The 24,044-nt window shown below is 41.0% G+C and overlaps 1 protein-coding gene across 6 annotated transcripts in view; it reads left to right on the top strand.

Annotated features, from left to right (window-relative positions):
* The window catches only part of DIPK1A (divergent protein kinase domain 1A), a 199,342-nt gene that overhangs the window by 51,475 nt on the left and 123,823 nt on the right, over positions 1 to 24,044 (top strand). For 4 of the 6 annotated variants that reach the window (XM_089668953.1, XM_089668948.1, XM_089668950.1 and 1 more), the window contains one exon: positions 1,522 to 1,566. The exons of the other annotated variants lie outside the window; for them this stretch is intronic. The gene's annotated coding sequence lies outside the window, so the exon portion shown is untranslated. The remainder of the gene's footprint in view (positions 1 to 1,521; positions 1,567 to 24,044) is intronic. 6 annotated transcript variants of the gene reach the window in all.

Genomic DNA, 24,044 nt, shown 5'->3' with positions numbered 1-24,044 from the left:
ACGATATTCTGATTTTTCGAGTTTCACCTGTATATCATGTGTCCCTTTTAGTGGACTATGGTAGGATGGTTGGGATGTCCAGTGGATCTGGGTCTCCTTCACTTCCTAGTTATCCTCCTCCATCAGATCAATGCTAAAAAAGATGACCAAAACATAGTGTTTTATGCTTACTGTATATTTTATAAACATTTGTATTCCATTCACATGTTGAAGTGCGTTTAGCGCTTAGTTAGTGCAAAGTAACTCCCAAAAGGATGCCGCTATCGATGTATATCATTCGCTAATCCACAGCCAGCTGAACCGCTCTCTACTTTTTTCCGAGCGTTGTGATATCAAAGCCCCTCCCCTACATGTTACGCCACAGGGTCACGTGGCTTCATCAACGGGAATGGGAACTAACTGCCACTGACATCGCCAGTGACAGTGCTAATCAAAAGCACTGGCACTGTACTAAAGACACTGGGCAGGGAGGGGTTAACCTCTGGGGCGATCGAAGGGTTAACAGTGTACTGTTTTGTGCTTACTGTGTGTTGATTTACTAGGGGACGTGCTACTTTCTATCTCTCTGCCTTGCAGAGAGATAGAAATCCGCATGTCCCCGCTGATAGATCTCTGCCCTGTCAGCTTCTCTGCTGATCAGAGTCCCGTCCATGAATCGCTGGCCGGGACCCGGTGATTGACATCTTCGGGAGCCAGTGACAGCCCGGGTAAGGTGGCACACACGCTCTATCCTGAAATGCAAAATCACATATATTTACGTGATTTTGAACAGTGCAGCCGCCCTGGAGCAGTATACCTGCTATGGGCAGTCCTTTAAATGATTAACGTCGAGTGGGTATTTTTTTTTATTTTTATTTTTTTGACAGGCAGTCTCTCTAAGTTTCTCAAATTTCACCTACGCGAGTATGACGTGTACCCCCCTTTTCCGGCTGCAGCCTCCTGAGAGACATGTCACATGTTCCAGGAGACTTCAGAACTTGTTAATTAAAAGAACAACGTTCCTCTTTCTGGTTGACATTTTGTGCTTTTAAGGATAATCTAGTGGTAATTTGGTCAGCTGGCATCCATTTCTGATCAGCGAGAGTGCTGTTAGCTCGCCGTAGGTAATGACATCAGGAAATTAGTTTATAGTAATAGTGGAAAACGTCTATTTCAAAAACAACTCTTGAGCTAACCCTTGAACTCACATTCCTTCAAAAGCATATGTTTCAGCTATCTATTTAGCTATTTGGGTGGAGATGTCCTTTCTTACTTGCAGCAGGTGGTCATCATTAGAAGTTACGTTGCAGAGCTAAATATATTCTCAACACACGGGAAACGGATGGGGATTTCTTTGATGGGTTTATGATTGTTACTCTCACATTAGTATAAATGACACCTGTTCAGCAGATGTTCCCTTTTAGCATGGACAGTGTGTGTAGAGGAGAGACCATTCTTTCATGGTGCCCTGTATTGAGTCATCTTTGGTTATGCAAACTATAGTGACTGTTTTTTTTCTTTTTCTTTTTTTTTTTGCTACAGCTGAAGCCTTGTACAGTTCCAGAGATTGTTATTGCGACAGACTTGGTATGTATATTGGGGTTATTTTACCAAATGTGGGATTTGTCATGATCCGTATACTGCCCCATATACATCAATTTTGTGAGACCATTTGGCACAGTATTTCCTGTGCAAAAATGTGTACAGGAAGGACAGTTGTCTATAATGGCCATTTTTTTATATTTTCCCTTTTCTTCTCAAATGCTGTTCTTAAACCTGGAAATACAAAATCTACTATGGGTAAAAAGAACTATTGTCCAGTTTCCTGAGGACTCCTGTGTTCAAATTATGGGATTATGTGGTGCATTTATGTGTAGATGCCAGTGTATGGGGGACTCCTGAGTTACTAGATCTTGTGTCACCAATAAGAGTTTTAAGATAAAACATCTGATTAAATGTAATACCAAACACATTGTTTATGTACTAATACGTGGAATGGCAGGTGCAATACATGGTAAGAACCCCCAGGAGACCTTGTAATCACTTTAGAGCAGCCTTTCTCAATCATAGTTCTGTGCAAGCCTGGGGGTCCTCCAGAGTTTGCTAGGGGATTCATTCAGTAGTGAACAATATAGCAAGGCATACCTCCTACTGACCACCATCTTAACCCACACAGCTGTCCTAGTTAGGGGGGCACCAAGCCTACTGACCACCATCATTGTAAAGGGATTGTATTTTTTTTCTTTCAAAGTAGGTGTGGCATTTTTATACTGATCACCAAACTAAGGGGCATTTTTCCACTCACGACGAATGTAAGGGGCACTGCATTGACCACTAATGCAAAGGGGCATTTTTCTGTTTGTCACCACTGTAGGGGTACACAATATTTTCCACTGTCATTTCTTTTCTCTGCTTTATTATTTTATGTGTTTTTTGTTTTTTTTTCCTTTTAACGATTTGTTCCTAAAAGTAAAGTAATGTAGTGGGGTTGGGGGGTCAGTCAAGGTTTGTGGCGTTAAAAAATTATCCACACTGAGTGTCAAGTATGCTAGATACACCACATAAATTATTTCTTTATTATATCTACAACTTTATAATGTCAACGTATCATAAGCTATAGATAAAATAACTGTTAGCATTTTGCAAATCGTTTGCCTAGGCAGGAAACCAGGAAGTAACTGAAGAAGCTTTTAAAAAAAAAATTGTTTTAAAACACTTAAGTATGATATACTTTCCTATCTATTTACTAATGCTAGCAGCATAAGGATTCAAAGTAGTCCATATTGATTGAGATAGTGAAGTTCCACTTTAAATATAAGTTCAATTGCATTTACGTTTTCTCTTGCTCCACCTGAAAGTCCCAGAGATATAATCCTGCCAGTGTATTCCACCTAATTCAGGTTTCTTGAGTTGGAGTAGTAAAAAGACTTCACTGCTCCTGAATTCCAAGCAAAATTTCCATTGAAACAAAAAATGAAAAAAATTACAAAACAGGCCATACACGGGTCGTATTCTGAACAAATTTTCTTTAGAAAATCTGAAATTGTGTCCGTTTTGTAATCCGATGGTGCCACAATTGATTTTCCTTTCTTTCCAGGTCACAGCTCATGCTGCTTTTTTTTTCAATTACATTTCTCACACAATTCTTCCATCATTGATTAGAAATTTGTTCGTTTTTCAAAAAATCTCCAACATGCCCAATCACTCGAATTCGATGGTCGCTCGAAAATCGGCCACTGCTGTGGCCCACTAATGGTGCGAAATTTGAGCGAAAATTCTTAGAAAAGATTTTCTAAAGAAAATTATATTGGAATTTGACCCATGCATGGCCTGCTTTTTTTGCATAGGACTTGGCTATCAGCATTATTACTGCTGATTCATAAACCCGTAGCTTGGTAAACAGCAGGTGGCCATACCTAGTCCTGGCACTGCTTTCTGGACTGCCTACGCTGCTAAAATCTTCCTGTTGTGAGCTGCAGTGTCTAGGAGTAGGAGTGTGTGAGACACAAATGGAGGATTTGGCTTAGTAAGGGATGTTTTTTTACTTTCTTTATGAGTCTTGTGTATCACAGAGTAACTTGATTGTGTACTGTTACACAGGAACCAATAGTTTTACTTATAGATACAAACGTATAGATATTAGAGGAGGAGCTTGCTTTTCCATTCTAAGCAGAAAAGTGGTATTCTGGATATTGACATTAACAACTAGGATACCAAAGGGATTACATTATGTGTGGAATGTACCACTTTGCTATGATTGTCCTTTCTCACCTTTTTAGTACCTCCTTTCACTACTCACTTTTCTTCTTCCTCTTCCCTACCCCCTTCTTTCTTTATTTTCTAAGCCCTCCCTTATTCTTTGCTTTCTTTCTTCAAAATGAGCTAATAATCGTAGACTAAAATATATCATGTCTAACATATGGCCTGGCTTCTTTTAGATGATGCAAATGATTTTCAGTGTTTTTGATTCAAGGAGTTTGTTTTAGAAATATACAGGGAGGCTTGGTTTCTACTTTGAATTGTGACTTTTGTGTTGTATTATGATATGGTGTCTTGATTCTGACTTTTTTCAGTTGCGTGCTGTATACCTTTAAAAACTGGAATTATGGATAGTATATATTCTTATGCTGCATCCCAACTCATTTATCTTTATGAAGAAAAGTGAATTCATCAGTGGTGCCAATTGAACTTTTTCTGCTTTTCATGTTTCGGGGAGTGGACGGACCCGTCTTGAGCCTTGCACCTGTGACTGTTGGGATAGCCATAAGTCCAAATGGGACACCTTTTTATATTGACATTTTTAAATAACTAGCAAATGTTTGCTCAAGCAAGGTTGGGGTGGTCAGAGCATCTAGCTGGGATGTAGGTGCAATAGTAAGGGCAGGCAGAGGAGGATGAGTTTGAGTGGCAGTGATGATAAATAGGTTGGGGAGGAGCGAGTACTTCCTGCAAGAGTGGGTGAATGCAGTGGGGAGGGAATCGAGGTATGGAGTGAGAGCAGGGGAACATGTGCCCAGTCTTGATGAGAGAGGGGGTACAGGAATGGTGGTGAAGGGCCATTTGATACTTTAAATTGGAACTAAACCCACTGATTTAACTGCTTGCCAATACCATTACAATCAAGGCATGTCTTAGATCAGGGGTCTCCAAACTTTCTAGACAAAGGGCCAGTTTACTGTCCTTCAGACTCCTAGGGGAGCCGGACTGTGGCCATTGGGAGTAGAAACGGTCCCGATGTCAGTGGGGGAAAAAACAATGCTCCATCTTTTGTATCAGTGAGAGGGATTGGGCCCCATTGTTGGTGTCATTTGGGAGGAATTGTGCCGTATCATTGGCGTCAGTGAGAGGAATTGTGCCCCATCATTAGTGTGAGTGTGGGGGGGGGGGAATTATGCTCCATTGTTGGTATCAGTGGAGGAAATCATGCCCCAAGGGCCAGATAACCACAAGCAAAGGGCTACATCTGGCCCTCAGGCCGCAGTTTGGAGACCACTGTCTTAGATGATAATTGTTACAGTTGCTAGCATGCTTATGGTAGCGCTCATCTGAACTGTCCAGCCAAATGGCTGGTGTTATAGCTGCTAACGTGTGCAGCATTATAGATAATACAGATCAAACAGAGATTAAGATAGAAGCTTTATTTGCTGTAAAGGATAGGATGGTTTAGTTCCACACACAGCTGCTCCAGATTCTGTCTGATTTATTAAACTCCCTCCCCTTAATAATTACAAAAAATAACAAAACATAAAATGGACCAATGTTAATTCCTGGTAAGTTCATGAACATTGTAGGCTAGTATTTACTGATCTAGAGAATGCTCCACTGTCAAATTAAAAGAATATTAGACTATTTTGAGTTTCAGGAGGAGTTACTACTGTTTTATCTTGTAAAGTACAGCATAAACCATTGGCGCTATATAAATTCTAAAGAACCATAAAAACCAAATGGGAGTTTACTGGTCCAGAAAGTAGACCACATCATATTATTGTATAAAGCATGTTTATTGAAAAATATCTTCGAAAATTTTACCATAAAAACAGCATTTTGGCTAATTAGCCCAGTATATCACAGCATTGTATAGCACATGAAAGTACTCCAGAGGTCGACACGTTTCACTTGTTCGCTTCCTCAGGACCCCAAAGGAGTTGAAGACAAAAAAGTCCAGTATCCTATCTGGAAGATACATATGTGCATATATTTGCAACACATTAGTTAAGTAATTATAATCATTATATAACATTACCAAAAGAAAACTTTCTCCACAAGCTCACATGTCAACATGAGTGGTAATAAAGGGCAACAGTATCCACATAGTGGTTAAAAAGGTCCCAGATGAATATCCGCCCATACTGCCAGATCCCCACATGCCGCATAAATTAGGCCCTGCCCTATGTGTTTATTGCAGGGCCTAATTTATACGGCATGTGGCGATTTGGCAGTATCGGCGGGTATTCATCTGGGACCTTTTTAACCACTATGTGGATACTGTTGCCCTTTATTACCACTCATGTTGACATGTGAGTTTGTGGAGAAAGTTTTCTTTTGGTAGTGTTATATGATGATTATAATTACTTAACTAATGTGTTGCAAATATATGCACATATCTATCTTCCAGCTAGGATACTGGATTTTTTTGTCTTCAACTCCTTTGGGGTCCTGAGGAAGCAAACAATTAAAATGCGTCAACCTCTGGAGTACTTTGCTGCCATGATATACAATGCTGTGATATATTGGGCTGATTAGCCAAAATACTGTTTTTATGGTAAAATTTTGGAAGATACGTTTCAATAAACATGTTTTATACAATAATATGATGTTTAGATAAAAAATGCAGCGCTCATAAAAATGAAAAATGGTAATAATAAACACAGTCCAGTAAAAAACAGTGCTCCTTGTTTCCCAGTGTAAATGGTAAAATTTCGCACGAACCAGAACGCGCATAGGTAATGCGCATATGTGTATATATATCCTGAAGATCCTCTCTCCACTTAAATCTGGTCAGGTATGTGGCTGGGAAGGATGGAGATTCTACGCCCTCATGAGGTGAGAAGTGATTCAGCAGGTCAGAGCAATAGCGATCGAAGTAAGCCTCCAAAGGAACTGGCACAGGAATCCCCAAGGCTAAAAAGATGGGAGAAGCTCCTCACAGGAGACATAGGGGAGCACTCATAGTGTAGTAATTAAAACTTTTATGGAGAACAGCACAGGTGCAGAATACAATAGAATAGCCAAGTATGAGCAAACACACTGACCCTTTTGGAAGTCAAAATGGCCGCCGGGCCTCCTCGTGGCACCGGCGGCTTGGTGTCAACGGCGTCCTGGGTCCCAACTGACGCGTTTCGTGCGCACGCACTTCTTCAGGGGTGGAACATAGGACTGCCGTGACCGCTTGGTCGTACCTAAATACCGTATTTTGCGCGTGCGCACTAATGCGGCGCCATCTTGCCGGAGTCCACGCGTCCGCAATACGCGGACGCGTGGACTCCGGCAAGATGGCGCCGCATTAGTGCGCACGCGCGAAATACGGTATTTAGGTACGACCAAGCGGTCACGGCAGTCCTATGTTCCACCCCTGAAGAAGTGCGTGCGCACGAAACGCGTCAGCGGGGACCCAGGACGGCGTTGACACCAAGCCGCCGGTGCCACGAGGAGGCCCGGCGGCCATTTTGACTTCCAAAAGGGTCAGTGTGTTTGCTCATACTTGGCTATTCTATTGTATTCTGCACCTGTGCTGTTCTCCATAAAAGTTTTAATTACTACACTATGAGTGCTCCCCTATGTCTCCTGTGAGGAGCTTCTCCCATCTTTTTAGCCTTGGGGATTCCTGTGCCAGTTCCTTTGGAGGCTTACTTCGATCGCTATTGCTCTGACCTGCTGAATCACTTCTCACCTCATGAGGGCGTAGGATCTCCATCCTTCCCAGCCACATACCTGACCAGATTTAAGTGGAGAGAGGATCTTCAGGATATATATACACATATGCGCATTACCTATGCGCGTTCTGGTTCGTGCGAAATTTTACCATTTACACTGGGAAACAAGGAGCACTGTTTTTTACTGGACTGTGTTTATTATTACCATTTTTCATTTTTATGAGCGCTGCATTTTTTATCTATGCATTTTGGGACTTTTATGTGTTTTCCTATATGTTCAGCTGCTTTGTATTGTATATGAGCGCTTACTTTATTATTACTATTTCCAATAATATGATGTTGTCCACTTTCTGTACCAGTAAAGTCCCTTTTGGGTTTTATGGTTCTTTATATGATAGATGAGGGATGAGGTACGTTTGCAGTCTGTTTTTTATATAGCTATATAAATTCTGTATAAGAATCATAATATTTTCTAAAAATGTTTTTAGAATTTGCAGATTAGTTACATTTAGGCTACGTTCACACTAGCCTTCTGTGCAGGCGGCAGTTTTTACCGCTTCCCAAACGCCTCTGCCAATTCTGCACATTAAAGCACATGGTGCTGTTCTAACGGGAGCGTTTGCGTCGCGGCAAAACGGACGCCTGTGGTCGAGTCAGGAGGCTTTGAAGCCTCCTATTCTCGTCTATGGTGCCGCTCCGCAAATGCCCGGCCGGCGTTTGCGGTGCGGTTGCGGGGCGTTTGCGGAGCGGTAACACCACTCAAACTGCATTATAGGCATTTGTGGGGCGTTATTAACGCTCGGCAAACGCCTAGCAACCGCCGCTAAACCGCGCATGCGGCGTTTGCGGAGCGTTAAAAACGCTCCGCAAAACGCCGGACCAAAGCTTGCCAAATGCTATAGGGGCGTTTGGCAAGCGTTGGCAAAACAGCCTAGTGTGAACGAGCCCTTAGGGGTTGTATGGGCAGGGCATACATTTCTGGACAGTAGACTTTCTTGCTTGCTTTCTTGGCTGTTTAAATCATATCGACAGGTTTGCTTTAAAATATACCTGTCAGGAAATTAATGTGTAGCGTACCATTGATGACTGCTTCCAGGAAACATTCGTTTTCTGGTTTCAGTTCTAGTGCGTAACACTTGGAGCATTAATGCAGCAAATGAAAGTAAAAGATTTCTCATATCAATATTTGTTCCAGGTCAGTGATTCAGAAAGTGTTAAAGCAATCAGCATGAGAAAGGGGTGACAGGTTAATTGTAATGGACAGCGCACTCAAATGTTATAGGTGAAATGGCAATTGCAGTAGTGATCCCTTACTCCTACTGCACTTAAACTGTTTCCACTCATTTAAAATAATAAATTCAAAATTTCAGCAAGAAGGCAATGTGGTGGCAAATACCTGGGAAATCAAGTTAACACTTGTTTGAACAGAACCACACAATGCGGTTCTCAGGAGCGAGGATGAAGGTAAGCATATCACCGTGCTGATTGCACTCAGGGGGGCTGAAATTGAAGATGTTCTTTTAAAAAAGAAACAAATGGGCCTATCTCACACACCGCCTAGCTCCCAGTGACCTAACAGTTGAGTGAGCAAAGACAACAAATTATTTTGACAAACTGGTCCATTCCCAAAGAAATGGGAAAGAGGGACATTATACAGCGCAAAATGTGTAAACAAAGCATACACCCTTGCCCTTCCCTACATTTTGCGGTCTTTAAAGTAGAACTATAGGCAAAACTTTTTTTTTTTCCATTTTGGATAACGTAAAGGAGGGTTATAACCCGTCGTATTTTTATTTTTTTTTTTCTCCATCTGTGATGCATTTCATAGATTTCCCTTTTCACTTCCTGCTCCATAGCAAAACAGGAAGTGAGAGGAAATCCTTCAAATTGAAGCAATCCCTTGGCCCCCCCCCCAGGTCACCAGAATTGGTTCCCCCTTTGGAATGTTTCCCCTTTATTTTCTGCGATTACCCAAAATTTGGGGTTTTCTTTTATTTTCACTTTCACTAATGGTAAACAGGACAGGGTGAATCTCCCAAACGGCGGCACTGACTGCAATAAAATACTTGACGGGTTCTAAACCCTCTTATCCAAAAATAATAAAAGTTTTGTCTTTAGTTCTACTTTAAAGATTTGCAGTGGAACTAAAGGTAAAACTTTTTTTTCCATTTTGGATTGGATTAGGAAGATTTCCCATCACTTTCTGTCCAATAGCCAAAAGAGTAAGTAAGAAGAAATCTCTCCAAAGTGAAGGAATCGCTTGTTGTTACCAGAGCTAGTGTCCCAGTTGGAAGATTTACCCCCTATTACTTACCCAAAATGTGAGATTTTCTTTTACTTTCACATTTGATGATAAACATGACGAATAGGGTGAATCTCCCTCAAGGTGGGGAGTGGTTAATCGCAGACCGCAATTAGACGGGTGTTCTAATCCCTCTCCAGTCTGTTCAAAACTACAAAAACCCCAAAAAACCTTTTGTCTGTAGTCGTTATACTTTATTATGCAAAAAGATTGATTTATGTCTACAAGTCCTTTTTTTTTTTTTTTTTTATCCACCACAATCTTTCCACATTAGGGAGATTCACTCTCCCAATTTGTCCTGCCATTTTTACCAAGAGTGATAGTGAACGAAAACTCTCAAATGTTGGGTTGTCACCAGAACAGGATTAGAAGGGAAATTTTCCCATAGGAACATTAGTTCTGGTTCACCAGGGAACAGTTAGGAGCTAAATTATCCCCCCCCCTTCTCCATAGAATTGGAGACAAAATTGCTGATCCAAACAGTTAGGACTATAGCCAACTCGTAGTTATGTTTCTGTTAAAGTGTTACTAAAGCCACAACAGTAAAATCAGCCTGTATATGCGGTAAATCATGTTTGTTATACTCACTGTAGAACTTAAGGGGTTTAATTCTCCGCATTGTGTAAAAAGGATGTTTTATTCTGTCTTCTCTGATCCTCCCCTTCTTCCACACTTCCCATTTCATCTCCTGATAGAAGACAGCCTCAGGGACACTCTTCACATGCTCAGTTTGGTGTGTACTGCTAGAGAATTATTTTTCTTGAGAGGGTGCATGTGATCAGCACAGGGCCAATCGGCACTGTCCAGACAGAGGGTCAGGGTTATGCAATCTTGCCGGGCAGTCAGAGTAGAATGAAAACTCCCCCTACAAGCTTTAACCAGTGCACAGGTGTACACTGGTAGAAGTCACAAGACTGCCCTAACTGCTGATGAGAAAAGGTATTTAGCAGTTTATATTTACTTAAATAATTGCATTTCCATGTTCTTTGTACTGTGGGAGACCAGATATAGTTAATGCAGGGTCCTGGGTTTAGTAACACTTTAAATTTCCTCTTTAAGTTTGCACACCCTTTAAAGTAATTTTTCAACTGCCTAATTTTGAATATGATGAGAAATGTAAAGGTGGCTTTGAAGGATTACTGTACCTGTTGAATAGAAAAAGGGCTTTATAAATGTCTGCTTGTCAGTGCAAACCTGTGATAGAGCACAAACCCAGCACTAATATGGTTATGGAAGCAGTCTTTCAATAACCATATCTCCTTGCTTGTGTGAATTTAATTTTCTTGTTTGCAAAAGATCTATATCTAATATGGCTTTAAATGCTCAATTTGGTAATTGCCTATGCACTTGTGCACACTAGCGCTGGGTGCCTAATGGCATTATAGCTTTCTGGGATGTGCGTGGGTGCGTTGTTCTTTAAGGTTTTGCAGCAAGACAGCAAATCCAGGCAAATCGGAAAATCGGTATATTAATGCTGCTGTACAAGAAACTTTGCAGCTATTATAACATCGGAAAGTTCACAAAATATTCATTTAAGGCCCCTTTCACATGGGGCGGACTCTGTCAAGTGGATCCGCTTGCTCAGCAGGGGATCTTTCCACTGATCCCTGCTGAGTAGGCGGATGACAGGTTTCTGTCCACTCCACTTCTTTTATGCCTGCCAGCATCCGATCTGCAGGACACAAGTCCATTTACATCTGCCTCCCCATAGAGAGCAATGGTTGGTCCAATCGGGTTCACCTGAAAAACGGACAGGTGGTCCCTATCAATCTGCTTGTGTGAAAGGGGCCTAATATGGGCAGTGCTCTAATAAGTGGCCAACACTCTTCCCTTTTAGCTTTGGTACACCAACTAATATTACTGTATGCGCATGCAGTTTGTATGTTTTTTCAGTGTTCACCGAGGTTTGTTTTCTGGTTTCTTCCCGCAATCCAAAAATATATTGATGGGTTTAGGGACTACTTTTTTTTTTTTAATCTATTTTTGTTTTAGGAAAGCATACTATTGTGTTAATTTATTTTTACTTGAATTTTATCACATTTGTCTCATCTACACTGTTCAGCTGAAGAGTGATGGTGACAGAAAAATACCGCAGAGTGCATGTGTGCTTACATTATAAATATTAACATATATCCTTAAAGGAGATCTATGGTCACAGCATACACTCTTAACATCAGCAATGTAATAAAATTAGTTATTTTTGACAATCCAAAAAAGCTTATTTAAAAAAAAAAAACTTCCCTTTTCATGTTGTTAGTGTTGTCTGTCTGCTGGCCATATCTTTCCACAACTTGCTGGATTCTCCTTTGCTGTTTACATTCAATTTCTAAGGACTACATATCTCATGGTACCTTGCTGCCTGCAAGCAATGATTCCTGTACTAACTCTGCTACCTGAAACTCCTCCTCTCAGCACCTGTAGTTTGTGTGACACAGCAGTGCTGATCAACAGGGCCTAGTGAACACATACAACGGAGTTCAAGGAATTCAATTTGTGGGGATCTTCACAAAGTTAGTTTACAAACTTTAAGATCGTTCAGATAAATATGAGTAGAAATAAGTGGAACAATGTGGAAATGAATATATGATTTTTCATTTTGACCATGTATACGTTCTAACAAACAATTAAAGAGCTTTAAAAAAAAAAAAAGCCATCCCATACCTCTCTAGCTACCTGTACTGTGAAGTAATTCATCCTCCAAAGTTCACTTTCTGAATTAAAATGTCCATGGGTTTCTAGCAGCTTTTAGTGCCTTTTCACACTTTTGGTGTGAATTCTGTACTTTTCCCGCACAGTATCACAATCGCACTCTGGTCATTTGAACCACTGCAGGTGTCTGTGTTAAGTTATGACATCCAAAAAAAGGTTTGCAGAACGCAGTGTGATTGGCTCGAATCAGATCGCATGGATGTGAACACCCAATGCGATCCGATTCCAGTGTGGGGGGAAAAAAAAGGTACATGCACCTTTCCTGCTGGTGTGGTGCGATTTGAGCCATACAAAATGAATGGCTCAAATCGCACTGCAAAGAAAGGATCCTGAAGAAGCCACGTGATCGTGGCGCAACGCGTCGACGTAGGGGTGACGTACTTCCGGTTTCGGGTGCGGACGCCATCTTTGGACTCCTGTATACACCCATAGCATATGGGAAACTGCTTCTCGGTTTTTGAGGACATGTGAGTGTAATGTTTCACTGTATCGTTTTAGTCCATTAAACAGTGTTGCACTATGGAGGTCTGCTTTTGTTTTTCCATATGAATCGCTATATGCCTGAGTCCATTGTGTGAGGGGTATTGAAGTATTACTTACTGCCTGGAGGAGGATCTTGGTCGGTGGTGGCAGTGGAGGAGAATATTTCCTGGCAGAGTTCGTTGTGTGAGGGGAGTAATTGGAGTGGTACTTACTGCCTGGAGGAGGATCATGGTCGGTGGAGGCAGTGGAGGAGATTAACATCTGGCAGAGATATATATATATATATATATATATATATATATATAAAAAGCTCTGTGACCCGCAAGGGTCGAATGTGGAAGGTGAGGGGGCATTTCTGCTATTGAGGGGAGTCACGTCAAGATTTTCACGAAGAGCACTATTTCAGCATGGAGTGGCAATATTTGAACACTTTGTTATAATTTTTGCACAGTGTGGCATCACTATTTTAATTAATATTTTATTTTAAATTGATATAATCAATTGCATTTCAGTATCACTTTTTTGCACAGTTTAAGAGATATTAGTTATCACTATATCACCAGGGATATATATTATATATGAGGATATTGCACTAGTTTTCTATTCATTATTATTTATCAGTATTATTTGTATATCTGCATAGCCTAAGAGGTATCATTTGGGTATTATTATATCACTAGGGATTTAATATTTATATATGGGGATATTGCACTAGTTTTTGAGTATTTAAGTTGAGCGCTTCACCACTTATATTATTTTGTTTCACTTATCTTGTGGTATATAGAATAGGTGATAGCAGCTAACTCACTAGGTTCTGTGGAGCGCAGGGGGATTTCTGTATTTTTATTTCCACCCATTCTTGCTTTAGGATTGGTGGTTCTAGTGACAGGGATCTATCCCGCTTCTTAGTCCCCTGAGAAACCGATGCTATCATCCCATCAATCTTATCTTCTAAACCCGCTATGGCTGAAGCAAGATCATCCTTGGTTACATATGCTCAGGCAGAAGCCCCAGTAGTAGCCACAATGCCAGATAGACGCAGCAGCTCAGACTGCCCAGTCGCTTCTGGCCTGTCAGAAGAGGATATTACAGTGGACCTTTAGCTAGGTTCCTCAGGACCTGGCTGTGGTACATTAGTGCCCTTTCCTGCTGCACCTCCCCCGCAGACATTACTTCAGATAGCACACACCTGTGCACCTCCATTAGAAACAAAGATCACAAAGATTGGGCCCAAAATGTCAATATTTTGTGTGGCCACCATTATTTTCCAGCACTGCCTTAACCCTCTTGGGCAGGGAGCTCACCAGAGCTTCACAGGTGGCCACTGGAGTCCTCTTTCACTCCTTCATGACAACATCACAGAGCTGGTTGATGTTAGAGACCTTGCGCTCCTCCACCTTCCGTTTGAGGATGCCCCACAGATGCTCAACAGGGTTTAGGACTGGAGACATGCTTGGCCATTCCATCACCTTCACCCTCAGCTTCTTTAGCAAGGCAGTGGTTGTCTTGGAGGTGTGTTTCTGGTTATCATGTTGGAATACTGCCCTGGGGCCCAGTTTCTGAAGGGAGGGCAACATGCTCTGCTTCAGTATGTCAAAGTTCATTGTGGCATTTATGGTTCTCTCAATGAACTGTAGCTCCCCAGTGTTGGCAGCACTCATGCAGCCCCAGACAATGACACTCCCACCACCATGCTTGACTGTAGGCAAGACACACTTGTCTTTGTAATCCTCACCTGGTTGCCGCCAAACACACTTGACACCATCTGAACCAAATAAGTTTATCTTGGTCTCATCAGACCACAGGACATGGTTCCAGTAATCAATGTCCTTAGTCTGCTTGTCTTCAGCAAACTGCGTGTGGGCTTTCTTGTGCATCATCTTTAGAAGTGGCTTCCTTCTGGGACAACAGCCATGTAGAACAATTTGATGCAGTGTGGTGCGTATATGGTCTGATCACTGACAGGCTGACCCCTCCACCCCTTCAACCTCTGCAGCAATGCTGGCAGCTCTCATACATTTATTTCCCAAAGACAACCTCTGGATATGACACTGAGCACATTCACTCAACTTTGATCGACCATGGCGAGGCCTGTTCTGAGTGGAACATGTCCTGTTAAACCACTGTATGGTTTTGGCCACCGTGCTGCAGCTCAGTTTTAGGGTCTTGGCAATATTCTTATAGCCTCAGCTATCTTTATGTAGAACAACAATTCTTTTTTTCAGTTCCTCAGAGAGTTCTATCCCAAGAGGTGCTATGTTGAACTTCCAGTGACCAGTATGTGTGAGAGCGATAACACCAAATTTAACACACCCGCTCCCCATTCATACCTGAGACCTTGTAACACTAAGGAGTCACATGATACCAGGAGTGAAAATGGCTAATTAGGCCCATTTTGGACATTTTCACTTAGGGGTGTACTCACTTTTGTTGCCAGCGGTTTAGACATTAATGGCTGGGTGTTGAGTTATTTTGAGGGGACAGCAAATTTACACTGTTCTACAAGCTGTTCACTCACAACTTTTCATTGTAGTAAAGTGTAATTTCTTCGGTGTTGTCACATGAAAACATTTCGTTTTTTATTTTTAATTGCAAAGATTTCAAAACTAACTTCTTTCACATTGTCATTATGGGGTATTGTTTGTAGAATGTTGAGGAAAAAAAATAATTTAATCCATTTTGGAATAAGGCTGTAACATAACAAAATGTGGCAAAAGTTAAGCACTGTGAATACTTTCTGGATGCACTGTACATGGATAACTATATAGATGTTGTAACACTTCTCCATTCTATCCTAACCAAATTTACATATGATTTAGCTTTCCACTTTTAAGCAAGACACCAACTTTCAGTATCTTTCTGTAAAGATCTATATTTTATGGTAGGAAAGTAATCAACTAAATAAACAGTATTACTCAATATGTACACGTATACATATACAGGCTTTTCTAATGTCCATACTATCAAATGATAAACGTTCAAGCAAAGCTAGTTGCAACTTGGTAAAAGAGACACAGTGGAATTTTGATCTAATGCAGATATTTCACAGTCATATGTAAATTCCTGCAGGCAGACATTTGGACCGGGGTTCCCCTTTATGTGGCTTTGACTGGCTGATTTAGTCATTTCTAAAAATGTCACTTTAGTGGTCCTTTTTCAGACCACACACTTTAAATCGCTGTTTTGAGGAAGTAGTGTAACTGTTCCTGTATCATCTTTTAGCAGTAGAGGGATATGTTCCATTGGGTACACCTGTTAGAACTGTCAAAGGTGACATTTGTCACCGCATTGGGGGGAGGCTACTTGCTTCCTGTCATGTCTCTGGGACAGTTTGGAAAGGCAGATGTCTCCAGTGAGATCAATAAAAACTGGACAGAGGTTCTAACCCTTACACCCTTTATCATACTAAGCATTTTGCGTGGGGTTTTTCTTTAAACACTTGCTTCTCAAACAAGATAGCAGTCACGGTGAAATACAAGAATAGGTGAAGAATTTGAAAGCAAAATAATATTTTGATCATTCTTTAGAAAGAAATATAATTCAAAATGTGGCCAGCAATGCACCGCTTGCCTTCTCCGGTCCTGAAACAGGACATAAAATAGCAAATGGGTGTTAAAAATAATCACAACTACTGATAGCACTCACATACAGTTTTGTGTTCAAAATAATAGCAGTGTGTTGAAAAAGTGAATAAAGCTCAAAATCCTTCTAATAGCTTTTATTTTCATACACACAAATGCATTGGGAACACTACACATTCTATGCCAAATCAAAACATGAAGAAAAATAGATCACATTTGTGTTGTTCCTCTAAAACAAATTGAAGAAAAGTGAATATTAGTCTTCAAAAAAATAGCAGTGTTTTGTATTCTTTACAAACTCAAACATTCACTATATAAACTGAAAAATGTTTGAAGATTTTGCTTTCCTTTGAATCACTTAATTAATATTTAGTTGTATAAGCACTGTTTCTGAGAACTGCTGTACATCTGTGTTGCATGGAGTCAACCAACGTCTGGCACCTGTGAACAGGTATTCCAGCCCAGGATGATTGGACTACATTCCACAGTTCTTCTCTATTTCTTGGTGTTGCCTCAAACTGCATTTTTTTATGTCACCCCACAAGTTTTCTATTGGATTAAGATCCGGGGATTGGGCTGGCCACTCCATAACGTCAATCTTGTTGGTCTGGAACCAAGATGTTGCACGTTTACTGGTGTGTTTGGGGTCGTTGTCTTGTTGGAACACCCATTTCAAGGGTATTTCCTCTTCAGCATAAGGCAGCATGACGTCTTCAAGTATTCTGATGTATTCAAACTGATCCATGATCCCTGGTATGCGATAAATAGGCCCAACACCATAGTATGAGAAACATCCCCATTGAATTGTGTTTGGGGGTCGTCTGACAAACTGTCTCTGGCCACTAGACCCAAAAAGAACAATCTTACTTTCATCAGTCCACAAAATGTTGCGCCATTTCTCTTTAGGCCAGTCAATGTGCTCTTTGGCAAATTGTAACCTCTTCAGCACATGTCGTTTTTTTTCAACAGTGGGACTTTGCGGGGGCTTCTTGCAGATAGTTTGGCTTCACATAGGCGTCTTCTAATTGTAACAGTACTCACAGGTAACTTTAGACCTTTTTTGATCTTCCTGAAGCTGATTGTTGGCTGAGTCCTTGCCATTTTGACTATTCTTCTATCCATTTGAATGGTAGTTTTTCATTTTCTTCCACGTCTTTCAGGTTTTGGTTGCCATTTTAAAGCATTTGCGATCATTTTAGCTGAGCAGCCTATCATTTTCTGCACTTCTTTATATGTTTTCCCCTCTCCAATCAACTTTTTAATCAAGTTATGCTGTTCTTCTGAACAATGTCTGGAACGACCCATTTTCCTCAGAATTTCAGAGAGAAATGCACTGTAACCAGCATGTACAACATTTGCTGCCTTCCTTCCTTAAATAAGGGCAATAATTGCCACCTGTTTTTCAAAGAATGAATGACCTCACTAATAGAACTCCACACTGCTATTATTTTGAACATGCCCCTTTCAATTAGTGATTCAATTACACAGAATCAGCAGCATGCATGTCATGACTGTTGGGTCTGTTGGATTTCTATTACTCTACTACACCTGCTAGTAAATTATTTGCCATGTAGAAATATCATTTCTACCAAAAACAGTGATTGATCAGGTTAGTGATGTCTAACTGCTATTATTTTGAACACAACTGTATATCAGGCACGTAAATAGCATATCTTATAAGTGTGCTTGTTTGTGTATGTAGTGCTCTAAGTACTGCGGGAGGAACAGTGGGGTAAATTTCCAACTTGGGGCTCATTTACACAGATGGCGATCCTTGCCACCCCTCTAAACAGAAAAAACAAAACAAAAAATTTGGTGTATTCCTTTTTAGAGGGTGGTTCATGGATGGAAGGCAATAAGTCGCCTGTATTAACACTGAAAAGCCTGCACCACTGCATTTCAACCCTGTCCATTGCACACAGTTGCAGGGCAGTTGTGGTGTGACCCTATTGAAGGGGGTAGGGTAGGGGGTTACATTTTTGCTGCATGTCAGAAAGCAAAGCCTCATGACCTCAGCATGTCCTATTTGTTTTTTTTTAAATCAGAACTTTTTTGTTTTTTTAACATGTAGTTTTTTTAACAAACAAAGCACAACATGTGCGCATCACACTACAAACAATACAAAGACGATGGTCATACAGTGATAAAACAACAATCGGTAAATACATCGTATGGACATATATCCTACAACAATAAGCCCGTTAACCAGCACAGGTTGGCCCAATTCAGTTTCTCCTTCCTATTGTATCTAGCTGCACTTGTCTTGTCCAAAACTTGTAAATTCCAGCTGTTCTATCTTACAATTAAGAGCCTCACACGTTTATAGAGGAAACAATCTATTTGCTATCATATGGAGCGGAGCGAAACTGGGTGCTGCCAGCCAGGGACCCCATATCATTTTAAATTTTCTAATACAGTTTCTGTTTTGAAATATTCGGGGTTTTTTGGAGATTACATTGTTAAGCTGAGTTTTCCACTCTGTTACGGATGGAGGGCTGGGCGATATACATTTTTGTGTGGTCAATTTTCGTGCTATATAGAGTAACCTAGTGACAGAAGGCATCAGCTCAGTGGGTACAAAATACTCATCAAACATAGTAAGCAGGCATATTTTAGGTTCTGCAGACAAGGCAATTTGATAAATGGAGGATATGTGAGAGACAATATCTTGCCAATATCTATGAAGTTTCGGGCATCTCCATAGCCTATGAATAAGATCCACCGGACCTCTGTCACACCTAGGACACAAATCTGTGTCTCTATGAATTCATCCATACAATTTAGCCTGAGTATGATTAACCCTATGAAGTATAAAAAATTGATTGAGTCTCTGCGTTGGCGACAAAGATACCATAGGGAGGGATTTCAACGCCTGCTCCCACAGCTCCTCCTCCAGTGGTCCTTAATCTTCCTCCCATCCCCTTCTAGCCGGGATAGATGTGCATGAGTGTATCTCAATCATCAAAGTCCCATATAATTGAGAAATGAGCCTTTGTTTAGAATTGGTTCATTTAACCAACCTTAAGATTGGGTGTTTGTTTTTTTTTTCTGCTATATTATATGTATGAGCCTGGGTAGTCAGGGCATGTCTCAACTGTAAGTATTGAAAAAACTTCTGTGTCTGGAGATTAAATTCCATCTGAAATGTCTTTAAGGTGTGATCATCATACAATTGGGACAAATATCTCAACCCCCTTTCTTGCCACTCCCAAAACTCTTTTAATTTGTTGACCTCCAGAAGGAGGAAGTTATTCCAGAGTGGGGTACTATCAGTAAAACACTCCCATTTCTGTAGCTTATTAACAGAAGACCATAACTGATGGAAAAGAAACAGTGTGGGACAGTGCTGGGATGATACAAACATTGCAGCTTCCATCTGGGAAAGCAAAGAGTATTCACACCTAATAGATAATAAAATCGCCTAAATAGGGTCTGCAAAATCAATGTTATCCCAACCCAGAAAATGCTGAAGCTGGGCTTCACAAAAATACATTTTGCGGTGTGGGATGGCAAATCCACCAGCATCCCTTCCCAGTTGAAGTGTGGATAGTTTAATTCGGGGAGATTTCTTCTTCCAGACAAGTTCTCGGAATAGAGCATCAACCCGTTTATACCATTTTTGTGATATCCAAGTGGGAAAGTTATGCAGGATATATCATGTCCTATTTTTAACGATACACAGCAGAGTTAAAGTGAAAAGGGTTCCACATTGTCTCCCTGTCAAAAACTAAACATTTTTTTAGCGTTGCATCGTGTGCCCTTTATAGTATTACATAGGAAACAGGATGACATCACAAGTTGAAAATAACTGGTTACGTTCTAATGACTCTGGGCTTTGTACCTTTTTTGCTAATATAAGGCATATTGATTAAAGTGGAGGAAAAGTAAGTTGCCTGGAGTGACTGTTCCACTTGTATTCTGAAGCAATGACTTCTTCCTCCATGTACAGCATTCAAGGTAAGATTACCACTTTTTGACTAAATATTGTATTAATGAAAGTAGAAGCTAGGTAACCACAACAACCTATATAATTAAAGTGCTTTGAAGGATTAGAGAAGCTAATTAGGGAGCAAATCTATTTGTGTTCGGTTCCACTGAACTTGCTCATTATATTCACAGCTCCATGGTATGCGTTTTATGGTATTTTATATATCTTCAAATGTATCACATCAGTCTACCTTGTCAGTTTAAATTATAATCAGAATATTTCAGGGGTGAATGTTGTTTGGCCATGTCTGATCAGACATGGCATCATTCAAATTTAATATTTAATCACTAAGCTATCTGGAATGGTGGTTTTGGGAGTCCTCATATTTTATTTCATTTTAGAAAACAAACATTTACTTACAAACCTGTTTGGTGAGTTCCACATCATTTTTCAAACTTGTTAGCAAGCAAACTGCATCTGGAGTAATGCAAGCCAAAAATGTAGATGACTTTCTTTTGAAGGCGTACAGAATGAAAATGAAGTCCATGCATGCGAAAGACCCATGCAGAGCCAGGAAAGAGTGTGTTTCGGGATAAGGTCCTTGCCAAGGCTGTGTTTGGACACGGTTGCTATACATACCTTTCTAATAATAAAGTCCGTGCTGTAAGATGGTTTTGATCCAGAGGACTCAGCACTAGGTAGTTCTTAGATTGAGGCTTCAGCCTGACTCCTAACCTTATCTTTATTATTATGCTAGCCCTACACATATAAGTCTAATTGTTTCAGGATTCAGATTAAATCTTGCTTTACTACCAACTGCTTTTGACAAATATTTCAGGGTGGAATATCAAAGATGACAGATGGGGGGGAGGAAACCTTTCCCATTGAAAATGATCAGATTGATGCAGGTGAATTTACCACTTGTGCTAAATTGAATGAGCCTTTCAGACATTAAAATGATAGATCTAACAATCTTCTGCAGGAAAAATCTATGCCTTTGACCCTCTTTAGACCTATGCATTGCAGGAATGTGTGTTTTACCACGTAAAACCACCGTACTCGTTAATGTGCAGTCAATGCACCTATACAGTGTTACAAAGAAAGGTCATATCCCTTGTGGTGCTTTGGCAGTCTATAAATAAAGGAAAGAGAAGGGAGAGAGAGCGCCACTGTCTGAGTGTAGCATATGTAACAGCACACAGGCAAAAAATAATAAAGTATTGCACTCAAATGAGATCAGGTGGACTCTGAATATATAGAACAATTATCTGCAGGATATCTGGCAGGGGGCACTCTCCTGGGGTTTCACCAGTTAACATAGATGGGAGAGGAGAGTGCACTATTCTCAGTGTAGGAATTATTAAACCATCATATGTAAAAAAAAAAAAAAAAATATATGGTAATGCACTCACACATCTGATCAAATAAAAAAAAGTCTGTTTTAAAAAAAGTAGCAGCAGGTGGCGAAGTTTTAGATCCCAATAGGCTCAGCACTCAGGTGTAAAATGCTGGTGAGAGCTCCTCTAGTGGCCTGATGACGCAGGAATCAAGAAGAACCAACTCGAAAAGACAGAACAGATACAGGAAATGGTCACTGTGGACTGCAGTGAAGTGATCAGAATAAACGCCTATGGTCCAGTTTAAAGTTTTACTGTAAAACATTAAAAATAAGTGCCTATCCTTTTTAAAACTGGTCTCATCTTGCAGTTTCCTAAAAGCCCATAAATGAATGAGCTGTCTTAACACACAGTATGTTAACACATCAGGCTGGTGTGAGAATCAATTGCCCTGCACCTGTAATAATAAAAAAGACAATACTGCTTTTCCTGCTGCTGTTCCTGTAGATCAGAGGTGTCAACCTCAATTTAATTGCTGACCAAATCAGCATTATGGTTGCCCTCAAAGGGCCGGTTGTATCTGAATGAATAGATGTTCAGAGCACCCCACCCCCCCTTGACTTATTAGATGTCAAGAACCCTCTCACCATCATAAGTCAAGAGTCCCCCACTCTCTGTTACATCAGAATGCACCTCCTTACCTTGTGCTGCTGCCAGGAAGAAGCTGGGAAGAAAAAAGTGCAGGGTCTGGAGCAAGACCAGAGAAGGGCTGAAGTCAGCTGCCAGAGTATGTTGAATGCTGAGACCAGGGAAGGTAGAGTCAAGGGGGTGCTGCGGCTGCCTAGAGAGGCACAGGATCTTTAGGAGGACTTCTGTTGTCCTCTTCGCTGCTAACTGCTGAGATGGGAATGGGGTGGGGGGAGAGATACGCCGCACAGAGAATTACAAGTTCTGGAGGAGGAGTTTGGTTGTCATCTTTGCTGCCAACTGCTTAGATGAGGGGATGTTGCAGCTGCAGAAGTGGTGCAAAGGCCACACGAAATGGCCTGGCGGGCTGGTCCCGGCCCGCAGGCCTTGTGTTTGACACATGTGCTGTTGACGTTTCACTCAACCACTAGATGCTATTCTTCTTATGGGTTGGATGATGTCAGGCATTATTCAGCCCACTTCATGCGAGCATAGGCCTTTGTGGATACACCCCTTGGAAGTGTGTCGTCCTGCTGGCTAGGGCTTACAATGTACTGGTGCACAGCACATAGCTCACTACTACTGTACTTTCTGAAAACCAATGTGAAATTGGGCTTTATTTTAATTATGAAACTAAACCTAACCCTTAGCCCTCTATCTAGCCCTAAAAATTTAACCCTAAATCTTAAAGTAGAACTATGGCCTCCTTTTAAAAGTATATGTGCTGCAGCACTAAATAAGTACATCTGCACTTCCAGCTTTCTCTTAGGCTGGTTCAGAATGGACCAGCCGAATTTCGATCCATCTATGGCCATTCCCACTTCACAGAATTGAATCTAAAGTTCTGCTTCCTTTTGAACAGAACTGTTCAACACATGCTGCTGGCTGATCAAAAAAATAAAACGATTCATCAATGGCCAGCTTAGTCCACCTACACAGTCCTCCAAATACCTGTTGTTCCTGTCAGTGAAGGCCACCTAATGTAACTTCCTTGATGGTGTGGCAACGCTACTGCATTACTTCTGAGTTCAGAGCAGAGTTGCCACTCTCATGTAGGCTGTGCCTGCTTGCATTACAGCAGGATAAAAAAAGTGTAATCAGGATGTGGCTGTCTGCATTATCACAGTTGATTCACAAGACTATAGGTGGCAAGTGGCCTTATCTAGTTTTGCCACTACTTTCTGGATGACAGCACTGCCTCTGTTGCTGAAATTTTCCCACTGTGATCCGTAATGTCTGGACGAGGGGAACATGTGAGACACAAGGAGGATTTGGCTCACTCAGGAGACGTGAAGGAAAATTTAGTTTGCTGCATCACATACTAACTGGATTTGGTACTTGTTTAGACTATCACACAGGATATCTTCGATGTTGTACTATATCTCTTAAAGTGATACTAAAGCTAAAAACGTTAATGGATTACTTGCATTAAGATAAAAAATGTTTTCTATTTCTCTGATCCTCCTCTGCCCAGTGTGAAGGGGAAGGGAGGGGAGAATAGATTCAGCACTGTGCAGGGCAGCATCTCATCTCCCCTCTCCCTCTTCACACAGCACTCAGGCAGCAGCAGGAGCCATTGGCTGCTGTCAATCAAATGCAGTGAGAAGGAAGGGGGGCGGGGCTAAGTCCTACTGTGTAAGTCTATAGAGCGCAGCTTTATAGACA

Source organism: Staurois parvus, unplaced genomic scaffold, assembly GCF_062004578.1.
Source record: "Staurois parvus isolate SC_StPar_1 unplaced genomic scaffold, SC_StPar_1.0 ptg000066l, whole genome shotgun sequence".
Lineage (NCBI taxonomy): Eukaryota > Metazoa > Chordata > Amphibia > Anura > Ranidae > Staurois > Staurois parvus.
The sequence above is the reverse complement of the archived record's forward strand: the minus strand, read 5'-3'. Positions and strand labels throughout refer to the sequence as shown.